At 39.6% G+C, this 24,255-nt stretch overlaps 1 protein-coding gene across 1 annotated transcript in view; it reads right to left on the minus strand.

Moving 5' to 3' along the window:
• The window catches only part of SYTL5 (synaptotagmin like 5), a 209,792-nt gene extending 193,225 nt beyond the window's left edge, over positions 1 to 16,567 (minus strand). The window contains exon 1 of the mRNA XM_087829354.1: positions 16,408 to 16,567. The gene's annotated coding sequence lies outside the window, so the exon portion shown is untranslated. The remainder of the gene's footprint in view (positions 1 to 16,407) is intronic.
• Positions 16,568 to 24,255: the final 7,688 nt, after the last annotated feature.

The raw sequence follows: 24,255 nt of genomic DNA on the forward strand, positions 1-24,255 counted from the left end.
GCTCCTGGGGGAAGAAACGGACTCCCAGCATTGCAAATAACCATGTCCTTGGCTTTTTAAAGGGAGAGATAATGCCACCCCTCAACCAACCTCTAAGTGCAGAAGAACTTAGACAAATTTGAATGACATCATAGAAGAGTTGCCTTGTTTCCAAGGGTAATAAAGGGCATTGTCAGAAGTCACATGATATAAGACAAATGTGTACAGTAGTCCCAGGTAAGGCACAGCACAAAATGGGAAAAAAAAATCTGTATTTAAACACTCCATAAAGTACAATCTATACTTTCCCTAGGCTAATATTAATTTATGTTATTACTTCAAACTCTCCCCTTTAAAATGGATCATCAACTGTTAAATCCTAATAATTTTGTTATATTGTCATTTGGAATTACCCCCTAATAATTGAGTTTTATAATTGCAGAAAATTTGAGAATCTTTATCTTAGGGGCTTTCCACCCAACATCATTTTAAGAGAAGGGAAATGAAAATTGCCACAAATATCCTTAATGTTAAAACACCCTCTCCCCTCAGTAATAAGCCCATGTTGAACCCTTCATAGGAAGTAATCCCAAAAGAGAAAGCACATGCCAACGTTCTTGCATATCTTCTGGACAATTTTGGAAATTTGATTTTTGGTGTTTGAGATGGTGATGAAGTAGTAGGGAGGGGAAAGCTTTGGTTAATGTGGTATTTATTTATTGATGAGAGAGAGAGAGAGAGAGAGAGATTTGTTGTTCCACTTATATATGCATTCATTGGTTGATTCATGTATGTGTCCTGACCAGGGAACCTGCAACCTTGACATATTGGGACAATGCTCTAACCAACTGAGCTAGGCTTAGCTAATGTGTTTTGAAGTGGATGTTTCAGCTATGAAACTCAAAAAGCCAAACAAGGATTGTTGTTCCACCAATGACTAAGAAATGAATAGCAACAGGAAACAAGCAAGAGTGGTAAAATAATAAATTAAAACATAATCCTAAATTGGTGCAATTTTGTTGTCAGAGTGACTCACTCCTTTTCCTTCCAACTCCTCATTCTATTAACAACGGAAACAAAGTCACCGTGACCATCTAGACTTCTTGAGTATCCGTTTTTTCATTATCAATGTTCCCTCTCATATTTACAAACATGTTTATTTAATTAAACAGGGGGGAGGCAGGCAGCTCTCCAGCTGATGAAAAAGCTAGTTACTCTGTGTTTTGTTATAAGAAAGGATAGAAAGCTAAGGAAATATTGTGGTATAGAAATAATAGCCAATATGTATTTAGTATTTACTGAGAGGTAAGAGAGGTAAAATAACCGTGTTATAACCAATAAGTGGAAATACCAGAATTCCAACCTCTGTCCTTAACTTGGTGTGGATTCAATCCTGGCTCTGCCTTTACTTATAGACCAGATTTGATCTTATTGACATGAATGTTTCTGAAGTCCTGTATTTTGTGGCCTTAGAGGAGTATCATATTTAATTTCTACCCATTTAGTTCTTCTACCAAGAGGATGTTCTGGCATTCTTGGTAGCACGGTAAGAGTAACAGAAGTCCCTAGATTAGCACTCCCTTCCATTTGCTTAAACTTCCTAAATAAAGGGCACCAACAAGGCATCAGGAAAAGTAGTGTAGTGTAGAGGTGAACAGCACAGACCTAGGACCCCAAATGTCCTTGTGTGGTTAGCTTGTGACATTAAGTTACTTCTTCATGCCTCAGTTTCCTCATCTCCACATAAGAATAATAATGGTACCAATCTCTTAGGACTGTAGTGAGGATTAAATGAGATAATCAGCCAAGCCCACAGTTCAAAGGCCACACTACTTCAGTATCTCATACACTTAAAGCATAAGGAGGCATTTGGGACAAAACCTTTCCTCTCCATTACTGGAGAGAAGCAAGAAAGGAATCATGTAACCCTTTGTAACAAAGGGATTATGTGACCCTTTTAAAAGTAAGAGTGAAGTCAGAAATACCCATGCAGGAAGCTCTAGTGAAATGCAAAAAATTTTGCTGCCCTAAATCTGTAGCTTTGTGCAGGAAGTTCCAGGTACCATATCCCATCAGTTAAAGACTGATTCTATGGCACTAATGTAGGGGTTGGTGATATACAGAATTACAAGTCAGTCTATTTGCGTTCCCTAGAGGCTAACATTTTGCTTGTGAGTACACATCTTGGAGGGAGCAGTAGACAAAGGCTGTGCAAACCAGAAGAATTCTGGATTTAGAACTAAGTTTTTATCTTGGTCTAGGCCAGGCCTAGTGTGATCAGTCACAGATGCACAGACAGGTCCTCTCAGAAAGGCAAAAGGTACAGACAAAGGTAGAAATGTAGTGACCAATGATTATACTAGTTGGCTGGGGGAGAAGATTGTATAGGGAGGGGAGGAATGGGAGACTCAGTGAGAAGTATAGTTGGGGGCCAAGCTGTGGAGGTAACTTTTCCTTGGCCCAAGTCTTAATTCAAGTCTGGCACCTTTATTAACAGACGTTTCAGACTTTGTCGCAAGTAATTGTGGTAACATACAAGAAATTGACTTGGAAATGTACAAGGAAATTTGGTACTATACAAGAAAAACAACAATAATAATTAGTGAATACCACAAACTCTTAGCTGAGTGGGGTATTACTACTTAGATTTTCCACCAACACACAAGTGATATTAAACGAAATAGCTGAATGTACAAAATTGTATGGGCCAAGTAGCAACGTGGCAATATCAGAATATTATTTGTAACAGTTAGGAATGTTTACTGGTAACCAGTCAAGGATCCAGATATTAGTTATACAGATGAATACTTAGTTTTTTACCGAAATTTACTAAAACTCACCCCTTAAAATATTGTACAAATGCAATCTTTTTCAGTGTTTGCTGTGTTAGCAAGAGCATGATTTTGTCTATTAAATTAAAACACAAAAGGTCACCAAAATGTTTCAGCAAATATTTAGTTGGAACAAAGTCTTCAGAGGATAAAAACGAACAAATAAGAATTTCATGTGGCCAAGTTCACAACTGGCACTTTACAAATAAATACACCTATACCCAAAGTGTGTTCATTTAGTGAAAATGTCTTCTATCAATCAGTAACTGCCACATGGCCCAGACCAGACACTTAAGAGGGCCATTCTAGCTTGTGGTGGAAGTCAGGTTGGGGGGTAAGGGTGAGCTTAAAATCTATCAGCCCAATACTGTCACCCTTTAGATATTTAGGTACTTAGGTCAAAGGAATTGGCATATGAGTGTAGAGGGTGAACAGAGACAGAAATGTATCTCTTCCTTTATATCCCCACATAAGTACACGAGTATGCTTTCCCATATGCCTTTGCTCATGACTTTTTACTCATTATAGAGAAAGTGAAATGGGATCAAACTCCTTGTTTACAATGTCCAGTGTAATTAAAATAAAGAGTTGTTTCACCTGGAATTATTCACATGCTACTTACACTGCCAGATGCCAAGAAGTAAAAGGCAGGGAGTACCTTCAGTTAACAATATCAGAACCAAACAGCTTTCCTGGAGCTAAGAGTGCCATAGCAAGTCAAGTAAAGAGCAGTTAAAGGGTCCAGGGCTCCTCCCCTCAGGATTTCAAGTCCTGGGAGTACCAACACTTTGACTGTCCTTATGCAAAAGGGAGTCAGGAAGTTGAGTTCTTTCTCTATGCCTCTTTGGCAGATAATGGAGAGTGACTCACTTATACCTACTCCAAACCCCTTTAAGCAGGTCTTCTTGTATTGTAGAAGCTAGAAAGTTACACAAACAAACAAACATTTCCAGATTCTCACAGCTAAGGTTCCAAGTGTGATTTAGATTTTACCAGTCAGATTCATCCACAGGAGGACTGGCATGAAGAAGTAAACTCTATGAGGGATATTGGTGATTCTTGTATGCAATGCATTAGAGGCATTTGGTTACTCTGCAGAAGCTGGTAAAGGTTCTTCCTACTCTCTAGCATCACAAGTGCTGAGTACGAGGTGACAACAGGAGTGAAGTTTCAGCTAGAAATGTCCTGTGTTGTAGCTGGCAGTTCTGCTGGCCAAGTAACATCCAAACCAGGGTCTCTGGCCATCTCAGGGGTTCTGTAAACTATCTGTACCAGTTATTCATGGCCACAATAATGCTTCATAACAAACCTAAAATCTCAGTGACATACAAAAATAAGAATTTAGGGTTCAGATGGGCTGGGCTTGCATGTGTATCTGTGGTCAGCTGCAACTGAACTCACCCACATGTCTGGGGGTCAACTGACTGGGAGCCAATCTACGATAGCTTCAACTGGAACAACTGGAGTGACTTGGCTCTGCACCACAGGTCTCTCAACCTCTAGTAGGTTAGCTTTGACATGTTCTCTTACAGCTGACAGAGGAGCAGGAACACAGTATAAATGTGCAAATACCTTTCAAGCCTTTATATGCAGCATATCTACTAACAGTTCATTGGTAAAAGAAAATCACATGCTCAACCTCAAAATCAAGGGACCTAGAAATATTCTCCTTTAGTGAGAAAAACGACAAAGTCACAAGTCCAAAAAGCATGGATAGAGGTGGGGAGAAATGGCACCAGAAACACCCAACCACTGAATACCTCCAAATAAATCCTTCTGCTTAAACTAGGTAGAAGATATTTGGTTGTTTTCAACTAAGAAATTTGACTGATACAGCCACACTGCTTGATAATCAAGGGTTAAAATGCACCAGTGTGGCAAAACTTCACCAGAAAAAAAGTTGGATAAGTGAATTGTTTTCCAAGCAAATACAGTGTTTGAGTTAAGAATTCCATGATTGACCTAATCATCTTTGGTCTGCTCTTACACTCTCCTTTCTTATTTCTCTTTCATTACCCCATTGTCCCTCTCTTAAGCATTTTATTTAGAGTCTAAAGAAACAGAATGCTAGATATATCCTAATATATGCATTGAAAATTTCTGGGAAAATATCAGTAACAGTTAACAGGGAATGCCTCTGAAGAGGAATACATGAGTGTAGGATGGAAAGTGGTTCTAATTTTCATTGTGTGCTCTTTGATGATTGAATTTTTACCATGTTATTGAATTATTTTTTTGGGTAGAAATTAAACCAAATTTTTGAGAAAAAATTAGAACTATAAACAGAGAAAAAGTGAAGCAAAATACATGTGTAACCATTGTTTTTATTCTTTTTTGTACTTAGAAACTGTAGAGGTAGCCATAGTTGGATTCAGAAACTTATGCCACTGGCCATAAATAAGATTAGGATTATGTGCCCAGGTGGCGTGGCTCAGTAGTTCGGCATCAACCTATGAACCAGGAGGTCACAGTTCAATTCCCGGTCAGGGCACATGTCTGGGTTTCGAGCTCGATCTCCAGTAAGGGGTGTGCAAGAAGCAGCCAATCAATGACTCTCATCATTGATGTTTCTATCTCTTTCTCTTTCTCCTTTTCTCTCTCTGAAATCAATAAAAACATATTTTTTTTTAAATATTGGGATTATGTGATTAAAAATTCATTACCATGAGTCCATATTGATATAAATAAATTATTGAATAAATAAGTAATCTGGAGAGAGAAAACAATTTTCCAGTGCAGAAGAATTTCAAATAATTTACTTAGATACTCCACCCTCAAGGAAAGGAAACATAACTCCCCACATCTTAAGTGCAAGCTACACATAGTGACTTCATTCCAAAGAGGACAGTATGTAAAAGGGGGAAAAGAGTAACTTTGCAATGGAGAAACCCGACAAACACTAACTCAGCCAGGTGATCAAGATCAATATCAACAGTGGTATGTCATGTTGATAGAATGTAGCCTTGATATGATGTGAGAATGGCACTTCACCTCTATGCTCTTCATCCCAAAATCACATAACCCCTGTCTAACCATGAGAAAAACATCAGACAAGTCCCAATTGAGGGACATTCTACAAAATACTTGAACAGCATTTCTTAAAACTATCAAGTTCATCAAAAACAAGGAGAAGTCTGAGAAACTGTTAAAGTCAAGAGAAGGCTAAAGAGACATAATGAGATTCTGGAACAGAAAAGGGACATTATGTAAAAATTAAGGAAATCTGAATAAAGTATGAACTTTAGTTAATGCTAATGCATCATATTGGTTCATAAACTCTAACAAACATGCCATGCTGATGTAAGATTTTAATAACAGGAAAATGTCAGTGTAGGTGTATGGGAACTCTCTGTACTATCTTCACAATTTTTCTGTAAATTAAAACTTTCAAAAAATGAGTTTATTAAAAATGCATTATTAATTCTAGAAAAATAGCTAAAATAGAAATCCATCAGTAAATCAACAAATCAGTAGGTATTGTGAAGGATACAAATGACACTAAGTACTAATCAAACTCACAAACAAATTTCAAACTGGAGCCAGGTGTTTGTGTAGCTCAGAGGACCTACATTAAATGGTCTATAACTCACTAATGAGCCCATTTGAAAGGGGCTGCAGGATGAATAAAGAACTATCCCTGATCTGCATAATAATTATACAATACAAGCTTCACTATACACTTGAGCACATTTCAATTTAGGAGGAAGTCAGAAAAATGCTTCTTTTTCCTTACGTTTTAAGACTGGGCAATCTCTAAGAATAAGTGTTTTTACTGGAGAATTAGGAAAGATATATGTGTTCTGCTCAACACAACTCACTACGATGGAAAAGCCTCAAAGGAGAAGAAACTCAGGGAGCCAAAGCCAACCCAGCATTGTTGTGTGGCAGTCACTAGAGAGTTATTTGAAGGTGTACAGCTCTTAGTGAGGAAAATAGAGTAGAGAAGGGAGACTGATAAATACCAAGGTAAGACCAACTCCTCCGAGAAGGAGACAGGATTTCCTAAAGTATGGAGACTTGTCTACAAGGCATTGAAGAGTGAGGTCCTCTCAAAAAGAAGGTCTGTAAGGTAAGAATGGCAGTTGGGATGCATTCACCTCTCCTCAGCAGTTTACAGCTTTGGGTGGTAGCATTGTCAGGAAAATAAGGAATAAGTTTGAAGCTATAAAGACAAATGTCATGTTAATAACTTCATCACTCCCTACCATCATACTATCTCCCAACACATGCATGTGCATATGTCTGAACACATACACATACATACACACACAGAACATAGCAACAAGGGGGCTTTTAGCCCATGAGTGCTGTGCTGACATTAGCAATAAAATGACAGTTGGATCATGCATAGCAAAGAGCAATAAGGAGCTTCAAGACATACAGGAACCATAGGCAAGTAGACACCAGAGCAGAGAGGATACAACATATATTTCTTTTCTAAATATACTGAGGATGTGACCCTTAAGGGCCACAACAGAAAGTGAATCTTGTGCCCTGCCATTCTCATTGATTATAATACATGTGGAACCACAAAGGGAAAAAATTTACAATGCATGATGAACATCGACTCTGAGAGCCATAAGTTCAGAGGACAAAGTAGGCTTTCATTGAAGCCATGTTTTGTTAGCACAGTATCTTTGTTGGTGGTTTCATTTTTTAAAATTATTATATAATATCTGATATTACATATATGAAAGAACCTATACTTCATTTAAATAACATAAAGAATAATAATAAATGAGACTTGATGACACAATTAGCCAATTCAAGATCTAGAACATGAATAAGGCCAGTGCATCTATTATACAGGGTGGGGCAAAAGTAGGCTTACAGTTGTGAAACCGTTTATTCTCTTATTATTATTTATTAATTATTGTATTGTTTTCCATACAAACAGCTGTAAACCTATTTTGCCCCACCCAGTATGTTCTTACCTTATGATTTTTGAGTTTATCTTGCTTTATAGTTTATCACTTATGTATATACTGTTTAGTATTGTTTGGTTTTGAGTTTATAAAAATTATGCCCAACTGCATGAAGTCTTTGGTGACTTAGTTTTTTATTCAATATTTTGTTGCTAATATAATCCATGTTTTTGCAATACAACAGTGGTTAATTCATTCTATCCTATTGTTTAAAAAATATCAAATTTTAAAATTTATCTATTTTCCCATCAATGAACAATTAAGTTATTCCAGTATTTTTGTATTATGAACAATGTTGCTAAGGGTATTCCTAAGGAGAGTTCCTGGTTCACATGCAGAAGAATTTCTATAAGGGTTATACCAAGAAACAAAATTGCTGGGTCATAGGGTATGTATGTCAATTTTACAAGATAGTGCCAAGCTTTCTTTTCCAAAATGATTTTACCAAATTTGCATGGCCATCAACAAGGTATATCAATTCCTATTGATCCATGTCCATACCAATACTTGATACTATCATATTTCATAATGTACTGTCATCTTTGTACACCACTGATAGTACACTGCTTCACTATATAAGGGGCATAAAAGTGTCAGCAAGTGCCAAAGTTTTATAAATGCAGCTTAATTCAAGGTTATACAATGTCTTAATCTGAGTCCTACCTGCAATGCAGAGCCAGAGACAAGGGTTTGCATGCAAGCAGTTTTTTTCAGGGCCGGGGTGACTGAGTCCAAGGAATAGAGGTAGGGAACTGAGGAGAGGGAACAGGAAAAGAAAGAAAATACATACAGAGTCTATTTTTGACTTGGCCACAACTATAGGCAACTGGGACTTATAGTGCTTAGACCCTCTGAGAACTTCTTAGAAGAAAACAATACTGAAATGCGTTTCAGAAATATCTGACCGAGGATGGAAGAAGGGAACTTTTATCTCTGGCTCCCATCCCACTTTAACTCCCTCACATCCCATACTACACATATGGGGGTGCCAGGGGGTTCCAACAGGCCTCTGTGTTGAAGCATCAAAAAAGTCCTGGAGTAGAAAGTGAAATATTCACTGTGAAGCTAAAACAAGGTGCTATATGGTTACACCTACATGAAACTGCTTACTGGATCAATTCTTTGACTAAATGGTGGGCTGAAAGGATATATAGTGAGGCATAAGATGTGCCCAATATGCATAACTAGTAAGTGGTAGAGATGAAACTCAAGCATATATATCTATCACAATCCAAATATGAGGCACTTGGAACACAGTGTGTAAATACTGTCCACTGCTTACCCCATAGCCATCCTTACCTTTCTTCTCTGCTAAGAAAACACTAATATGTTCAGAGGAAGCAGCAAAGAACTCTGAAATGGAGCTGGCACAGTAACTCCATGGTGCCATCACATACCCAGATCCCTTCTCCTACTTTTCTGGTCTAACAACTTCAGTGCTGGCATGCATCCAAGAGGTCACTCCATAGTCCAAGATGACTCTTGCCATCATGCCTGCATTCTAGGCTAGCAACTGAAGGAGACAAGAGGTATAAAAGGGCCCTCCTCCCAGCCAAGTCAACTCTCTTTAGGCAGGATTCCTAGAAGTTCCACATAACATAACAATTATCTCTCACTGGCAGAACTCAGTCATAGGATCATACCTCAGTGCAAGAGATGCTGGGTAACAGACACTGTTCACTGGATGAATCTCTGCCAAGAATGAAAATGGATTCAGTCACTAAGGAAGGTGAGAAAGGATATTGGGTGGCAAATACAGCCAAAGTAGCCATTTGATTTGGGGCAAGATTTTAATCTGCACTGCAGTCTTCCTATTTGTAAAATGGAAATAAAAGTACTACCTCACAAAGTTGTTATGAGGATTAAATGAGATCATGTAAATAAAACTGCACAGTGCCTGGCATGAAGAAAATGATTAATAAACGCTATCTGATATTAATTCACTTTGGTGAATCATCATCACCAGGCATGGTATTGAACAGTACAACCACAGATAACTGATCTTATCAGTGTCTCTGCATTTATCGGGCTTGAAGGTGCTGGATGCTGACTCACACCCACAAGACTCCAAAGTGTTTAAAGCCAGAATAGTGGCTTAGTAATTAATTCACAATGACAAATACAGTTTTCAGGCAGACCAGACAGCCTGACCAGGTTATTCTCTCCCTGAAGGCAATGAACATGGAGAATCATAAGGCTGATTACTGAACATGAAATCAAGAGAAACAATTTGTTACACAATTCAAATGTTTAATGGCATTGGGCTCTAACTACCTGTTGCATCTATCTCCACAAATGAGCTTGTCTAATGTGGTGGGTCAGATGATCAGGCTGGAAACATGAGAGGTAGCCTGTCCCTTGGACAGTGCCGGGAGGTGCACTACCAATCACTGGAAAAGTTCATAGGAATGTGGACAATGTATTAAAGCCTTGAGGATGAACTCAAACATTTATGGCATTGGCAAATTTGTTCTGAATAAGGATCCTATACACACCTGGCATAACTTTGGAGAAGTCATACATAAAAGAAATACTCTAGCAAGACCCATTCTTTTGCTAACAGCCCCAGAGTAAATGGGACAAGAAGCTTGCTTTTATCTTTGTTTAAAAGATGTACTGGGTTCGGCTGGTGTGGCTCATTGGATTGAGCATTGTCCCATGCACCAAGAAGTCACTGGTTTGATTCCCAGTCAGGGAACATCCCAGGTTGCAGGCTCGATCTCCAGCAGGGAGCATGCAGGAGGCAGCTGATCAATGTTCTTCCCTCACAGATGTATCTATCTCTCTCTCCCTTCTCCTCTCTCTAAAAATAAATAAATAAATAAATAAATAAAATAAATAAATAATTTATTGGATTACAAGTTGAATTCATTTTTAAGTTTAAAATGGAAATGTTTTAGTAGCTTCATATAAAGAAAAATTTAAAACAACATAACATACTTTAAATTGAGCAAATAGAAAAATCTAAAGTATATATACATGAGTGTATGTATAAAATGTTAACGGTGACTTAATGCACAAAGATAATTTTGTGTTATCTCTGGCTGGTCATATACCACCTGTTGACATAGTTTTTCTCTAAACAGTAAAATAAAAAGTAGAAAAGCCATGTGATATAAAGGAAAGAGTGTTACGCTTTGGCATCAAAGTTGCTTTTGACTCTTGGCCCTGATTCTTTTTTTTTCCTTTTTTTTTTTTTATTTAAAGATTTTTTGAAAAAATATATCTTTATTGATTTCAGAGAGAGGAAGGGAGAGGGAGAGAGAGAGATAGAAACATCAATGATGAGAGTCATTGATCGGCTGCAGCCCGCACCCCGGGCATGTGCCCTGACCGGGAATCGAACCCTGATCGCCTGGATCCTAGGTCAACGCTCAACCACTGAGTGGCCCTGATTCTTTACCTCTACCTACATACATGCTTTTTGCCTTGTAACTTTGTAGGGCCCTCCCACTCTGACTCTGGGCATAACCACATGTCTTCCATTGGCCAACAGAATAAAGTGGAGTGATGATATTCCAGTTATAAGTCTAGGTCTCATGAGGGCTGTGTATTTCCATTTGCTCTCTCTTGCACCTCTGCTACTGCCTTGAGAACATGACTGGGTAGCCTGCTGGAAGATGAGGAACATATGAAACAGAGCCTAGGCACATCAGTTACTCCAGTCAATGTTTACCTAGATCAGTCAATATGCAGGAACCCCAAGATATGTGAGCAATCCCAGCCAAGATCAGCAAAGCAGTCTAGCCACCCTACCAGCTCATCCTAGACACATAAGCAATAAATGCATGTTGTCATATGCCACTGAGATTTTTGTGGCTGGTTGTTATGCAGCATTATTATGGCAATAGATAACTCACACACACACATCTGATATATTATAGGTTTGTTACAAGCATTAAATGAGGTACTATAGGTTCAGTGACCAGCACACCACAGTCAACCAAAATATTAGCTATTATTATTTTTGATAGATTTCTACTTTACAAAACAGTCACATTTTTGAGGTGATACCCAGGTCACTAGATTAAAGTTTTGGATGATTCTTAACCATTTAGTCTCACATTTATAGACAGTCTCTTGTTTAATTCCCACAAGTGAGTAATATCCACAGAATGTGAATTTTACTGATTTAACTCTCAGATAGAAGGCCAATTATTTTCCCAACTCCAATTATTTTGGATAGGATATTGGTTAATGTAGCTCACTACTTGTCTCATAGAAATAAAAATGATGAAATTGGAAGTAATTTAATGGTTTTGAGAAATTTGCAATGTCCCTTGAGATTGTACAATAAATTAACATATGGGAAATTAGCAACTAGTCTCATAAAATCATATTTGAGTTGGTATAAGAGCAAGCTGCAATTTAGCTCTCCAATTGGCAAAGAAACATGAATAGAGATAAATGGACCCATATTCATTCACCTCAATTTGTGTAAGATATTAAAAGACCTCAGTGCAACATTTTTTCTCATTTCCTCATCCTTTGTCCTGTGAGCAGAAAAAGTAGCTAATCTTGGCCAAAAAATAGTACAAAACAATCAGCAATTACGATAGCAAATACTGCTGATAAACTTCACATGCAGTGATGTATATAATGAACTAGATGCACCCAATACCATAAAGTTTCAAAATGTCAGAGATATGTGGTTCACAAAGTATGTGGTTCACAAAGTATCATCCCTAGACCAATAGCATCGCCATCACCTGGGGACTTGTTGGAAGGGCAAATTCTTAGACTCTGCTCCAAACCCATTGAATCAGAAATTCTGAGGCCAGGACCCAGAAATCAGCTTTTAACAAGTTCTCCGGGTGATTCTAATACATGCTAGACCTTCAAAACCACTGATCTAGACAGAAACATGTTACTTAAAGTAGAATCTCAGGGCCCCATATAGACTTACTGAATTGGAATCTGAATTATAAAAGGGTCTTCAGGTGATTTATATTCACATTAAAGTTTGAGAAGTGCAGTATTTGTCCAGTGGCTCCTGTTACTGATTGAACTGTGTCCTCTCCCCAAATTCATGTTGAAATTCTAACACTTAGTATTTCAGAATTTGATTATATTTGGAGATGGGGCCTTAAAGTAGTAATTATGGTAAAATTAGGTCCTATGGCGGGGCCCTAATCCAATATGACTGGTGCCCACATAAGAGAAATTAAGACACTCATATGCACAGGGGAAAGATTGTGTGAAAACAGCAAGAAGGCAGCCATGTACAAGCCAAGGAGAGATTCCTCAGAAGCCCATCTTGCCAACACCTTGATCTTGGACTTCTAGCAACCAGAGCTATGAGAAAATAGATTTTTGTTAATTGAGTCACCTAACCTATGGTACTTTGTCATAACAGCCCAAGCAAAGTAATACAGTTCCCAAACTCAGGTGCATATTGGAATCATTTGGGGAACTAAAAAAATCCTGATACCTGGGACCCATTCCCAGATGTTCTAACTTAAGTAGTATGGGGATCAGCCCATAAGTGTGAATTTTTAAAAGTTCTCCAAGCGATTTATAAAGTGCATCAGAGTTTGGGAACCACTGATAGTCTACTTCATTCTTAAGAGAAAGAATGATCCAGGGTCTTGCAATTATTAAATCTCGATCTCTTGATGCTTGCTTAGTTGATCTCACATCATTATGTCCCTAAACCTTCTGCAGTAAATATTTCAGGACTGCTACTGGGAAGGAAAGTTGGGAATGAAAGCTGGCAGTAATATATGCTCTCTTTGTTTCATGCATCAACTTTAATTTTGTGTGTGTGTGTGTGCTAGGGATCGTCTTGAACATTTTTTTTTTTTTGCAGTACATCTTTCACAGTGCAGCTACAGAGAAAGCTCTCCCAAAAAAATCAGTTGACCTAAATTGTCAGTACCCACTACCTCTCCTCATGTTCTTGTCCCTCCTGTTAAGTTGCCTCCCAGGTTCCTGGGATCCAAATTAAAGTCTCTAAAGTTGTGTAAACTGGCATTTCAGGGCATAGGTGCCAAACCACTAATTAGTTTTTTCTTGCTAAACCTTTTCACTGATTACTGTGAAGTTGTGAAGCTCCGAAACTCAATACAGGCATACCTTGCTTTGCTTTATTGTGTTTCACAGATGTTGCGATTTTACAAAGGCAAGACCCTCCACCAGCAAAATGATTATGGCTCTTTTTATTGTGATAGTTGCTTTATTGTGGTGGTCTAGAACCAAACCTTCAATATTTCTGAGGTATGTCTGTAGTCTACTCATGGGATAACTAGTTACTGAATGTTTACTCTGTTCCAGGAACTGGAGGATCTGACCTGTATTTAATATAATGGAAACTATATGAACGGTATACACACATATATTTTTTCTACCTGCAGTCTCTAAAGTTAACACACTCTACAAAAACGATTATTTAGCACCCTTAAAATACCATACACCTTGGGGGGAAACCCTTTTCTAAATGTGTTTTTGCTACATTGATTAATATTTACTTTTTACTTGGACAGGTAATTAATACAGTCATTGGTTAAAACAGAACTATTTTCATGACAGTCTAGTAGACTTGCTGGTTAGCTCCCCAAAGCCATCACCAAGGCCCCTCTCCCTGGCCTTCTTTCTACTATAGAAGCTGAAAAGCCTGGTACCTTCCCAACCTCCCTTACCACTAAGGACTGCTATGTGGTCCAGCTCTGACCAATGAGATACAGGGAGATTCTGTTGGGGAACTTTGAGTAAAGATATTTCTTCTCTGATAAAAGTTGTATGGCAAAAATTATTCTACCTTTTTCCACCCTGTTTCTTTTGCAGTACATCTTTGAACATAGGATAAGGATGTAATGTCTGGAGCTGTCAGAGCCATCTTTTAACCATGAGGGTAAGGCAATGACCCCAAATCCTGATATATTGGGCCACTGAACAAACTCCAGTGCTCGTCTGCTGCCAGGCTTCTCTATTTGTTAAAGCCATCTTTAGTCGGATTTTCTGTTACACGCACCAAAAAATTCACAGTTAATATAGAGATATTTTCCATATATGTCACACTCATTTATTTAAAACACAATGTAGTCTGAGAATACACACTTTGAGAATCACTTAATTAGGAGGATTATCATCTAGGAGTGAAGAAAAAGCATGCCCAGGTGGTGTTCAAGAAATTGTAAACCCAATCTGGATTGTATTCATTCATTCATCACACCCCCACTTTAGTAGACTCCAGGCATATGAAGGTGAATAAGACATTACCTCTGCCTTCCAAAAAAGCTTTACTATCTTGAGTGAGATTGGTATGTAAACCAAGAGTCACAAGATGATAAGCGCCAAGATATGCAGAGGAGAGGCATCATCTTATCAGAGAGGTGGGAAACCTACTCAGTTTGGAATGCTGCTTGGAAAGTGCTTTGGAAAAGAGAATCATCAAAGCTTCCTCTCAAGTCTAAAAAGTTATCCTTGTGACTGGCGGTTCTTTTCTACAATCAAACTATAAACCAAATAATAATTCTGTAAAGAGCAATATATAATAGGTGACTCAATCAACTGTCAGAAAAGCTTCCTCTACCCATCTTCCTTCCTCCCACAATGCAGGATAAAGACATGGTTTGGTGGGAGGAGAGTATTTTCCTCCCATATCAGCAGGGTTGTTTGTCTAGAGCAAAGGAATTCTGTGCTGTGAATTAAGACCACCTGTTAACCATTACAGCAAAACAAACAATATTGATGATAAAGCAATCAGTTGTCAACATTAGCCACAAACACATATGCATTCAAGGAGCATCTCTCCTCTGCTCTTTTTAAGCAAAAACGACAGCAATGATTAGTACCTATTTAATAGTCACAGAAACACTTGTGTTTAATGGTAGATGAAAGGGGACTCAACTTCCCCTCATTGATTTTTCTAAAGGCAGTTAGTGGAAGTGCACCCCCCCCCCCCCACACACACACACAGACTGGTAGAGGAAAAGAAAAACTAACATGTAGCTTTGCATTGTTAAAGCCTTATAAGAAACAGAATAGGTCCGCATCGATTTTCTTGCAAGGGAAATAATAGGTTTGGAAGCATCCTGTGAATAGAGAAAATAAGACCGGCAGTAGTCTCCTAAAATTTTCCTGGAATACAATACATTAAAAATAAAATATCCAATGGAGCCCTTGAATGAATTGTTTCAATATTATCGCGGCATTCACATTAATTGTGCCTCCGGAACATTTTGATTCATTCAGGAGTGCCGAGATTGAGATGCAGCTCTGGCATGTCCCGGGTTAGGGAGGGTTGTTCCAAGATACCAACTCAGGCTCCAGTCAAACATCTGCCACCTCGCTGAGAATGAGGACACCGCCCTAGCAGAGGGTTCCAGTCCAGCCCTCTCGCTCTGCCCCCGCCCCCACAACCTCTAAGACTCAACCAGGTAGAAAGTGGGGGAGGAGGGAAACACACCAAACAAATCAAACATCCTAAGCCCCATAAACGCTGCATAAGGACATTTGAAGGTACCCGGGACATTAAGAATACGGCCCCAGAGTTTGGCTTGTTTGGGTTCTGAGCATGAATTTGATATTCTCTGTTGCGTTTTAAAAATCGAACTTTCTGTCTCCAGTGGAGAGAAGCAGAGGGAGGAAGCAAAGGCTGAGAGAGACACAGGCTGGCAGAACCCCTCCCCCGAGTCACCCAAGCGTGAGGCATCGAAAGACAGCAAACTTACCTAGACGGGAAGGCGGCCGATCCAGCCTCCGTAGGGGGGGCCAGGATTCGTGAGGGGAGTCGCTGAAGCTGGAGAGGAAATGGGGACCCCGGGCGGCAGGCGAAGTCCCGCTCCCAACCCGCGGGAGCGCAGTGACTCACGCGCTCCGCGCCCCGCCCCCCGCGCTCCGTGCCCCGCTCCCTCCCCGCCCCGCGCAGGTACCGCGCCGGGCCCCGCGAGGCCGCCCGCAGCCGACCCCAGCAGGGGGCTCTCTATGCGATGCTCCCGGGCGGCGGCGCCAGAGCCCACCCAGCCCGAGCGGAGCCAGGCACAGGCCACCCCTCCAGACGGGCGCTGGCCACTGCAGGACCAACGTCTCCATCGCGTGTCTCCCCTTTCCTGTGCGCTCCGCTGTCCCTGGGCTGTCCATCCGAGCTCAACACACTTTCCACATGTCATCCGGACGTGGCCTCGCCAAGGCCCTCCCTCGGGTTGCGCCGAGCCACCCCAGGATGCTCAGCCCCCCTGAACCCCGCCGCCCTCCTTCTCCCCCTCTCAGCCGTGTCAGAACCCACTTAACCCGGAGACGGGCGCAGCTGGCTCCTCCAGATCACAGGTCTCCCTTCTCCTCAGGCCCTTACCTTGTGGGGGCTCTTTGCCCTCAGGGCTGTCCATCAGACGCACTTTCCACCTGCCCACTGGATTTGGCAATGCCCAGACCCTCCCACAATTGGTGTTTATGCCTGGGGTCCCCCGTACACCCCACCACAGCCAAGGCACAAATGACTCCCGCCTGCTTAGAGTCACCTTCCTTGCAGAGGTGGCTATGAACCTCTCCTCAGATTCTCTAGAATCCTGGGAAAGTAAGGTGGGGGTGATGGGACCCTGGTGCCAGGGGACACCCTCCTATTCTGACTGGAGATGGGAAGAGCAGCTGAAGCCCTGCCCAAGCTTATTGGGACAGTCAAGGCATTGCAGAGTGCCGGGACACCTGGAAGGAGTAATAGCTTCAGCAAATAATGATTGGGAATTGTGGACTGGGGACTGACATTTTTTCTGGTAGAGGTTATCTTGTTCTGCTGGAGGGATAGATAGGGGTGATCAGATGATGGTTCTGCCTCCATCATATCAAAACTGGCAGGAAGAGCACGTAGAAGGATCCTATTAGTCTTGGCAAAAGTGAGCGATTATAGAATTCAGAGAAGAACAGGAATTAGGAGAGAGTGGAGCATTTTCCCAACTCGAGGACAGCATACTTCAGTTGCCATAGTTCCTGCAACTCGGGTAAGAAATGAAAGGTTACTACCTATTCAGAAACGTGGGCAATCTCTCCCCCAACACACTGACCATTATAAACCTAGATCTCCCCCAGGATGGGCAGGGACTATGACATTCATTTCAATGTCCCAATAAGCCGTCACACAGCCTAATACCCAGTGGAAAATAAATCCTTATTGAAAGCTAAAAGGTTTAATATCCAGTACCTTCCTACCCGTCATCCACCTCCACCTCTATATTTTCCATCTTTTTTCTTCTACTTTTCTTCCTTCCTTATCTATACCTATTTTCCTGAATAATATCATCCTTCATTTTCTCTACCTCTGCTCTCTACATTATAGGATCATGTTTCTTTTCCAACTTTATTGCTTTTCTTTTTCTAAAGTTTCCCTTCTCTGCATTGTCTCTTACTATTTTATTTTCAAGTTTAATCTCAATGAAGCACTTTGGCTGCATTTTGTTTTAAGTTGTTAGGTATTTGGATCAAAATTCTTACCTATCAAAAATCCTACATTCTCCAGAATGTGTGTGTGTATATGTCTATGTATGTGTATCCAAGACAATGTGTCTTTTCTTTTTTAAAAGGTATCTTTATTGCTGAAAGTATTATAGATGTCCCATTTTCCCCCCATTGACCTCCTCCAACCCACACCTGCTCCCCCTTAGGCCTTCACCACACTATTGCTTGTGTCCATGGGTTATGCATATATGCATATAAGTTCTGGTGATCAACCATAAGTATTACTAGAATCATATCTTCATTCATTTATTCAACTCACATTAACTGTGCACCTACTATGTACTAGGCATTGTGTTAGATTTTGGGTTTATAGAGATGAATAAGGCAAAGTCACTACCATCAAGAACATACCAAGGGGTGGGGGAAGGGGGGGAGCAGACAATAAACAAAGTCACACAACAATCCTATTGTAAAGAAGTGTGTAAGGTGCTGTGGGAATGAGAAGGGAGTGCACAGCCTTCCATGGAGGAGGTGGGGATGGTCATGAAACATTTCACCAGAAAATAACTATTAAATTGAGTCTTGAAAAAAGACAGAGTTTCTAGGAAAATAATAATGGGAGAAATACACAGAATGTGAATAATTTACTTTGGATTCTTAATTTGTGTTTCTTTTCTCTTGTGATGGCATCATTCTTTAGGCAGATAGTGTCTAAGACAGCTCCAGAGCTAAGAGAGTTCCCCTTCCTGATAGCTCCAGCAAAGTTCTAGGGATTGACTCTGCTTGGAACATGTGTCCATCCCTGGAACAATCACCATGGCTGGGTAAGTAGTATAATCTGATTGGCTATCCTGAGTCATGTTCCAATCCCTGTTTGTATGTTTTGATGGGATGTGATTGATAGATTGATAGCCTTACCTGATGAGGAAGGTACAGTTCCTAAAGGAAAAGATGCTAGGAAAGATGTGAACAAAAGTAACATGTCAACTACATGTGTGCAAGCATTTCCCGGAAAAATCTCTCATTTTGCAAAATGACACAATAAAATTAGCAAGGCTTACAGAAAAAAATAGAGTTAAGGGCATATCACTCAAAGTTATGCAACTTTATTAGCAGAACATTAACAGAATATCTCAGACAATAACTTGGACATTTCAGGCATGCAGCTTGGTATGGTTAGAGGCTGTCTCAGGGGATATTAAAATGCAAGAGACCAACAGAAAGGAAATTCTGGTTTGATAGAGATGAGACAATGTAGATGGAAGTAGAGCTCTAGGACACTGAGGCTACCATTAATGTGGGCACAGGAGGAAGTGCAATCTGACAGAATCAAGAACCATGCATCACTGGAGGTGTACCTCCTTGGGAAGGAAGCCCTGGTGCAGACCCTTACTTTTAATATTCTGAAAATAAAGCTAAAAAGGCTCCCGACTATACAGCAGCCAAATTGAGTACTTTTTCCTCTCATGTTGAAGGTTACACTACAAAATAACCTCCTCATTATGTTAATATTGTTCCTCTATTTGTAATTCCATATAAACTAATTTTATGGAAAATGTGTTCCAACAGAAGAGTTAGTATATATTTATTTATTGCCTATCAAATATTTATCAGTCACCTGTGATCTAATCCAGTCTTGAGTTTCTAAATTCCAATGATTTGCTAATGAGTCCCAGATTTATATCTCTGGTTTGAATTCCAGACACTTTTCCAGCATCCTGCTTAACATCCTCATTTGGATAAATAACAGGAATCTGAAACTTACCTTCTACCAAACCCAACTTTTGATATTTTCCCCAGATCTTCTTCTGAGATTTTCCCCATCTGGTTTAATGGTAACTCCATCCATATTGAAGCTCAAACTAATATTCCTTAGGTCATTTTTTACTTCTTTCTCTTACACTCAGTGTCCAATCCAGTAGTAAATATGGCATATTCTACCTTCTAAACACATCTAGAATCTAACCTTTTCTCACAAGCTACATTGCTACCATCTGTGTCCAGCCACCACCATCTCTGCTGTGTTATCACAAACAGCCCAACTCATCTCCTTGCTTCTGCCCTTTGCTCCCCATAGTCCTTTCTCCCACAGTAGCTGAAATAACCATTTAAAAATACAATCCCAAACAAGTCATTTATCTGTTTAAAATCCCCTATTGTCTTTACATCTCCCTCAGATAAAAATCTGATTGTTATAATAGTCACTAAGTCCCTACATGATCTAACACCTGCCATCTTTCTAAACCTATTCTCTTCCACTCTCTCTCTAGTGTACTCCACTCTGTTCATACTGGCCTCTTTGTTAGTCTTCAAACACACAAAGCTGGTACACTGACTGTTCCCTCTGCCTAGAACTCTCTTTCCCCAGATATAATCAGGGTTCACTCAACAACTTTAGTTTTCTCTTCAAAAGTCATCTATCCATGAGTTCTTCCTTGACTGCCTGATCTAAAATAGTGACTTTCCCACCTAACTTCAGCACTCCCTATCTCCCATTACTGCTTTATTTCACACATAGTTCTTATCCTATCTGACATACTTAATATTTTATTCATTGACTTCTTCCTTTTTGCTGTCTCCCACTTGTGCAATATAAACTCTATGAAAACATAGAGTTCCGTTTTATTTAATGTGGTATTCTTAGTGCTTAGAAGATCATCTGGCATGCAATAAGTAGTCAAGTAATATTTGAATGCATATTTGCCTCCCATGTGCCAGGAACGGTTCTAGGTATTTGGAAATATGGTAGTAAATAAAAGAGATAAAGCCTCCACATCACACTCGTACATGCGCGCATGTGTGTGTGTGTGTGTGTGTGTGTTTATTTTTAAATCCCTAAACACTAGCTTCCAGAAAGCAGGACCTGTTTCAATATTTTTTAGCCTATTTTGTATTGACAAACACAGTTGTTAGGCTTAAGAAAATAAATAATGTATATTATACAATAAAGGATTCCTCTACATACTTACTAATACAGTACTTGATTTTTTAATCTGAAAAGCCCAATTAATCATTGTCTGATTTCACTGAACCCTTTTTTCACTGATAGATAGTTCTGTAACATCTTGACACTAAACTATCGCAAGGTGACTATAAATCTGTAAATCTTTTTTGTCATGGAACTATTCCATTCTCATCAGTACCCAACATAAAAGAAAAGGTCTGAAAAATATAATCACAATAAAGCCACATGACACTGAAATAATGCAATCATAATTACAGAGTAGCACTCTGGCCTCATGGGGCAGCACATAATTAAATGGCGAATGAAATAGGGAGATAGAATGTGTTGTAGGCTAAGAGTAGAGTGATAACTGGTGGTTGGAGTGTCTGGGTGTTCGAGGGTTGGGCATTTTTGCATTTCTGGCCCACTGAATGTAGCCTCCTTAGGGTTGAGAGGTATCATATTAAGATAGCTGCTGGAATTTGCTCTTCCTATGCCTCCTCTTATCTTCTAGTTTATCTCTAGGCCTTCGATCCACCAAGGGTAGCCAGGAGGCCAAAAACAGCTGGGTTGCTTAAGATGGTTCCAGATTCTCTCTCTGAGGGTCAGGAAATGGTTTCTTACAAAACCAAACACTAGAGCAGTATCATCAGGTGTGGAGGTATTGATTTTGTCCACTTGAGTTTCATTATTCCTCTTGAGGTCCTTTCAGTCTACCAGCAGCTCTCACCACCACTGTGGCCCACTGTTCCATCATAAAACTTTGGCACAGGTAGAACAGTTGAAAGGATGTGGAATTTTAAAGCAAAGCCTTATAACATACCAAGGAAGGAAAAATAAAAAGTATTTTAGAGGAAGTCAATTATCTTCAGTAATAAAGAAAAAGCATCAATCTGTTATATATTTATGAAGATCTTTACATGTGCCTTTGATACGACTCTTAGCAGCCCTAAAGGATAAGGTAGGTGTTATCATGTCCAATTTACTAATGAGGAAACAGGCTCAGAAATGTTAAGTGCCTTGTCCATGGACACATAGACAGTCTGTGAAAGAGCCAGAATTCAAACTGAGGTCTATTCTATAAGTTTGGTACTTTTATCAATTACCCAAACACAAAATCAATTGGTACTTTTATCAATTACCTAGACACATAATGCTACCCCCAAAATCAGTGGTTTAAAACCAGAATCATTTGCTCTCTTGTATCTATGGGTTAGGTGATAGTCAGCTGATTTAGGCTGAGCTTGTTTGGAGTTGACTCTGCTCCATTAAGTCTGTTAACATCTGGGAGTAGAAGGCTGGTGTGGGCAGGCTCTTCTTATGGTAATTGTAGAAGGTCAAAACACAAGAAGAAACATGCAAAGCTTTTTGCTAGGCTCAGAACAGGCACAGCATCATTTCCACCTCATTCTATTGGCCAAATAAAGTCCTTTGGCTGGACTCAGAGGTAAGGAACAAGGAAGTGCACCCCACCCACGGGAGGCCCTGCAAAATTACATTCAAAGGCACCATAGGAAGGAATAAAAAAAATTAGAGCCACAGATATATTCTACCACAGTGTTCTTCTCCATGCAAGTTTCTCATTAACGTTTTAACTGATATCATGTATGTCTATTACGTCCTCCAACTAGAGTCTGTTAAAAAGAAAACCACAGGTCCAAAATAGCATCACTCATGCTGAAAGCCCATAATTACAAACCTAGATTTAATACCTAATCTAATTGCTGTTTCAGTCTTTCTCAGAAACGTAATCTTCATTAACCAGTTTGGAAGTTTCTGGTCAAGCACCAGTAAGGAAATCTGTCACATGGGCCCTCTTCATCTCACTTAGAAAGAAGAGGCAATCTGCATGATAAAAGCCCTTCCAGTTCTTCCCTCCCCCACCAAAAAACAAACAAACAAACAAAAGATTTCCAGGCCCCAAATGATCCTTTATTTTCTTTTCTTAATAGCTCCCTTTCCCCACCCTTCTTCCATTTTGTACAGTCCCTGGGAGCACCCTTCTACTTGTTAGATGGGATGCTTCCTGATTCATGAATCATTTAAGTAAGCCAATTAAATTTTCAAATTTACTTGGTTGAATTTTTATTTTTAACATATACATGCTTATATATGTGTAACTTATTTGCATTTTAACAAGAATTTTAATCCAAAATATGACCCATTTTGTCATGTCTGGCCCTGATGGGATAAGGAACACTTTTTAAGTGAGAATGCTTTTCTGTAGTGTGTACATCACACCACCTAACTTGTCAGTGATAGTAAGTGTTAAACAAGAAGAAAAAAATTTAACTTCCATGGCTGAAAGTCTTTTTAAAAGAAAGAATTTATTAGGCCATTGTTAGCAAAAAAAAAATAAGAAGACTGGTCTTGGGACATGGAATCTAAACCCCCAGCAGCATGACTAGGTAGGAAAGACAACATGTCTGGCATCTAGGAGTTTTACAAGTGTCTTTTATACATCAAGTAGGGGAAGAAAGAGGTAAACTGTTCTGAAAGGGTTTGCATTAGCTGTAGACAAATGGAGTAGGCCAGTTCTGAGATAGGAAAAGCAGAGTGGAAGGAAGAAGTGCTTACCCTATGGATTAGCTGCAGGCAGCAGATTGGGAAATTTGTGTGTAAATTAGAAGTGGAGGCTCCAGGTTGTATAGCTCCTGGCTGTTCTCTCTTTTGGATAATCGTGGAAATAGCCACCTGGAGATTAATCTTAAATTCTAACAGATATACAAGAACATGAGTAGTCTTTTTTCAGGGCTGGTCCACAGCTATTAATAAATTAACTGTTCCATCTCTTTCTTTCACTCTCCAGCAGCTATAATTTTAACTGAGAAAATCTCAGAATTTTTTCTTGTCACAAATTCCTAGAATGAACCTCTCTACCCATCATGGAGGGATGCCTGGATGGTAAAGGCCAGTTGATCATCCCTGGAGAGGATTTTGTGGATACTCTTCAATGAATCAATACACAACTACCTTTACCTGCTAAGTGCTGGGTCCTGAAAGAATGTAGGCTCTGGTGTGAGATTGTCCAGGTTTCAGTCCACACTCTGGCCTCTGTTTCCTCATCTGTAAAAATGGGGATAATCAAGAATAATTATTCATAGAATTAGTGTGAAGTTTAAATAAGATAATCTATATGAGCACTTAGCACAGTGCTTGACACATTATAGACACTGAATAAATACTT

This window comes from Miniopterus natalensis, chromosome X (assembly GCF_054644295.1).
Source record: "Miniopterus natalensis isolate mMinNat1 chromosome X, mMinNat1.hap1, whole genome shotgun sequence".
NCBI classification, from domain to species: Eukaryota; Metazoa; Chordata; class Mammalia; order Chiroptera; family Miniopteridae; genus Miniopterus; species Miniopterus natalensis.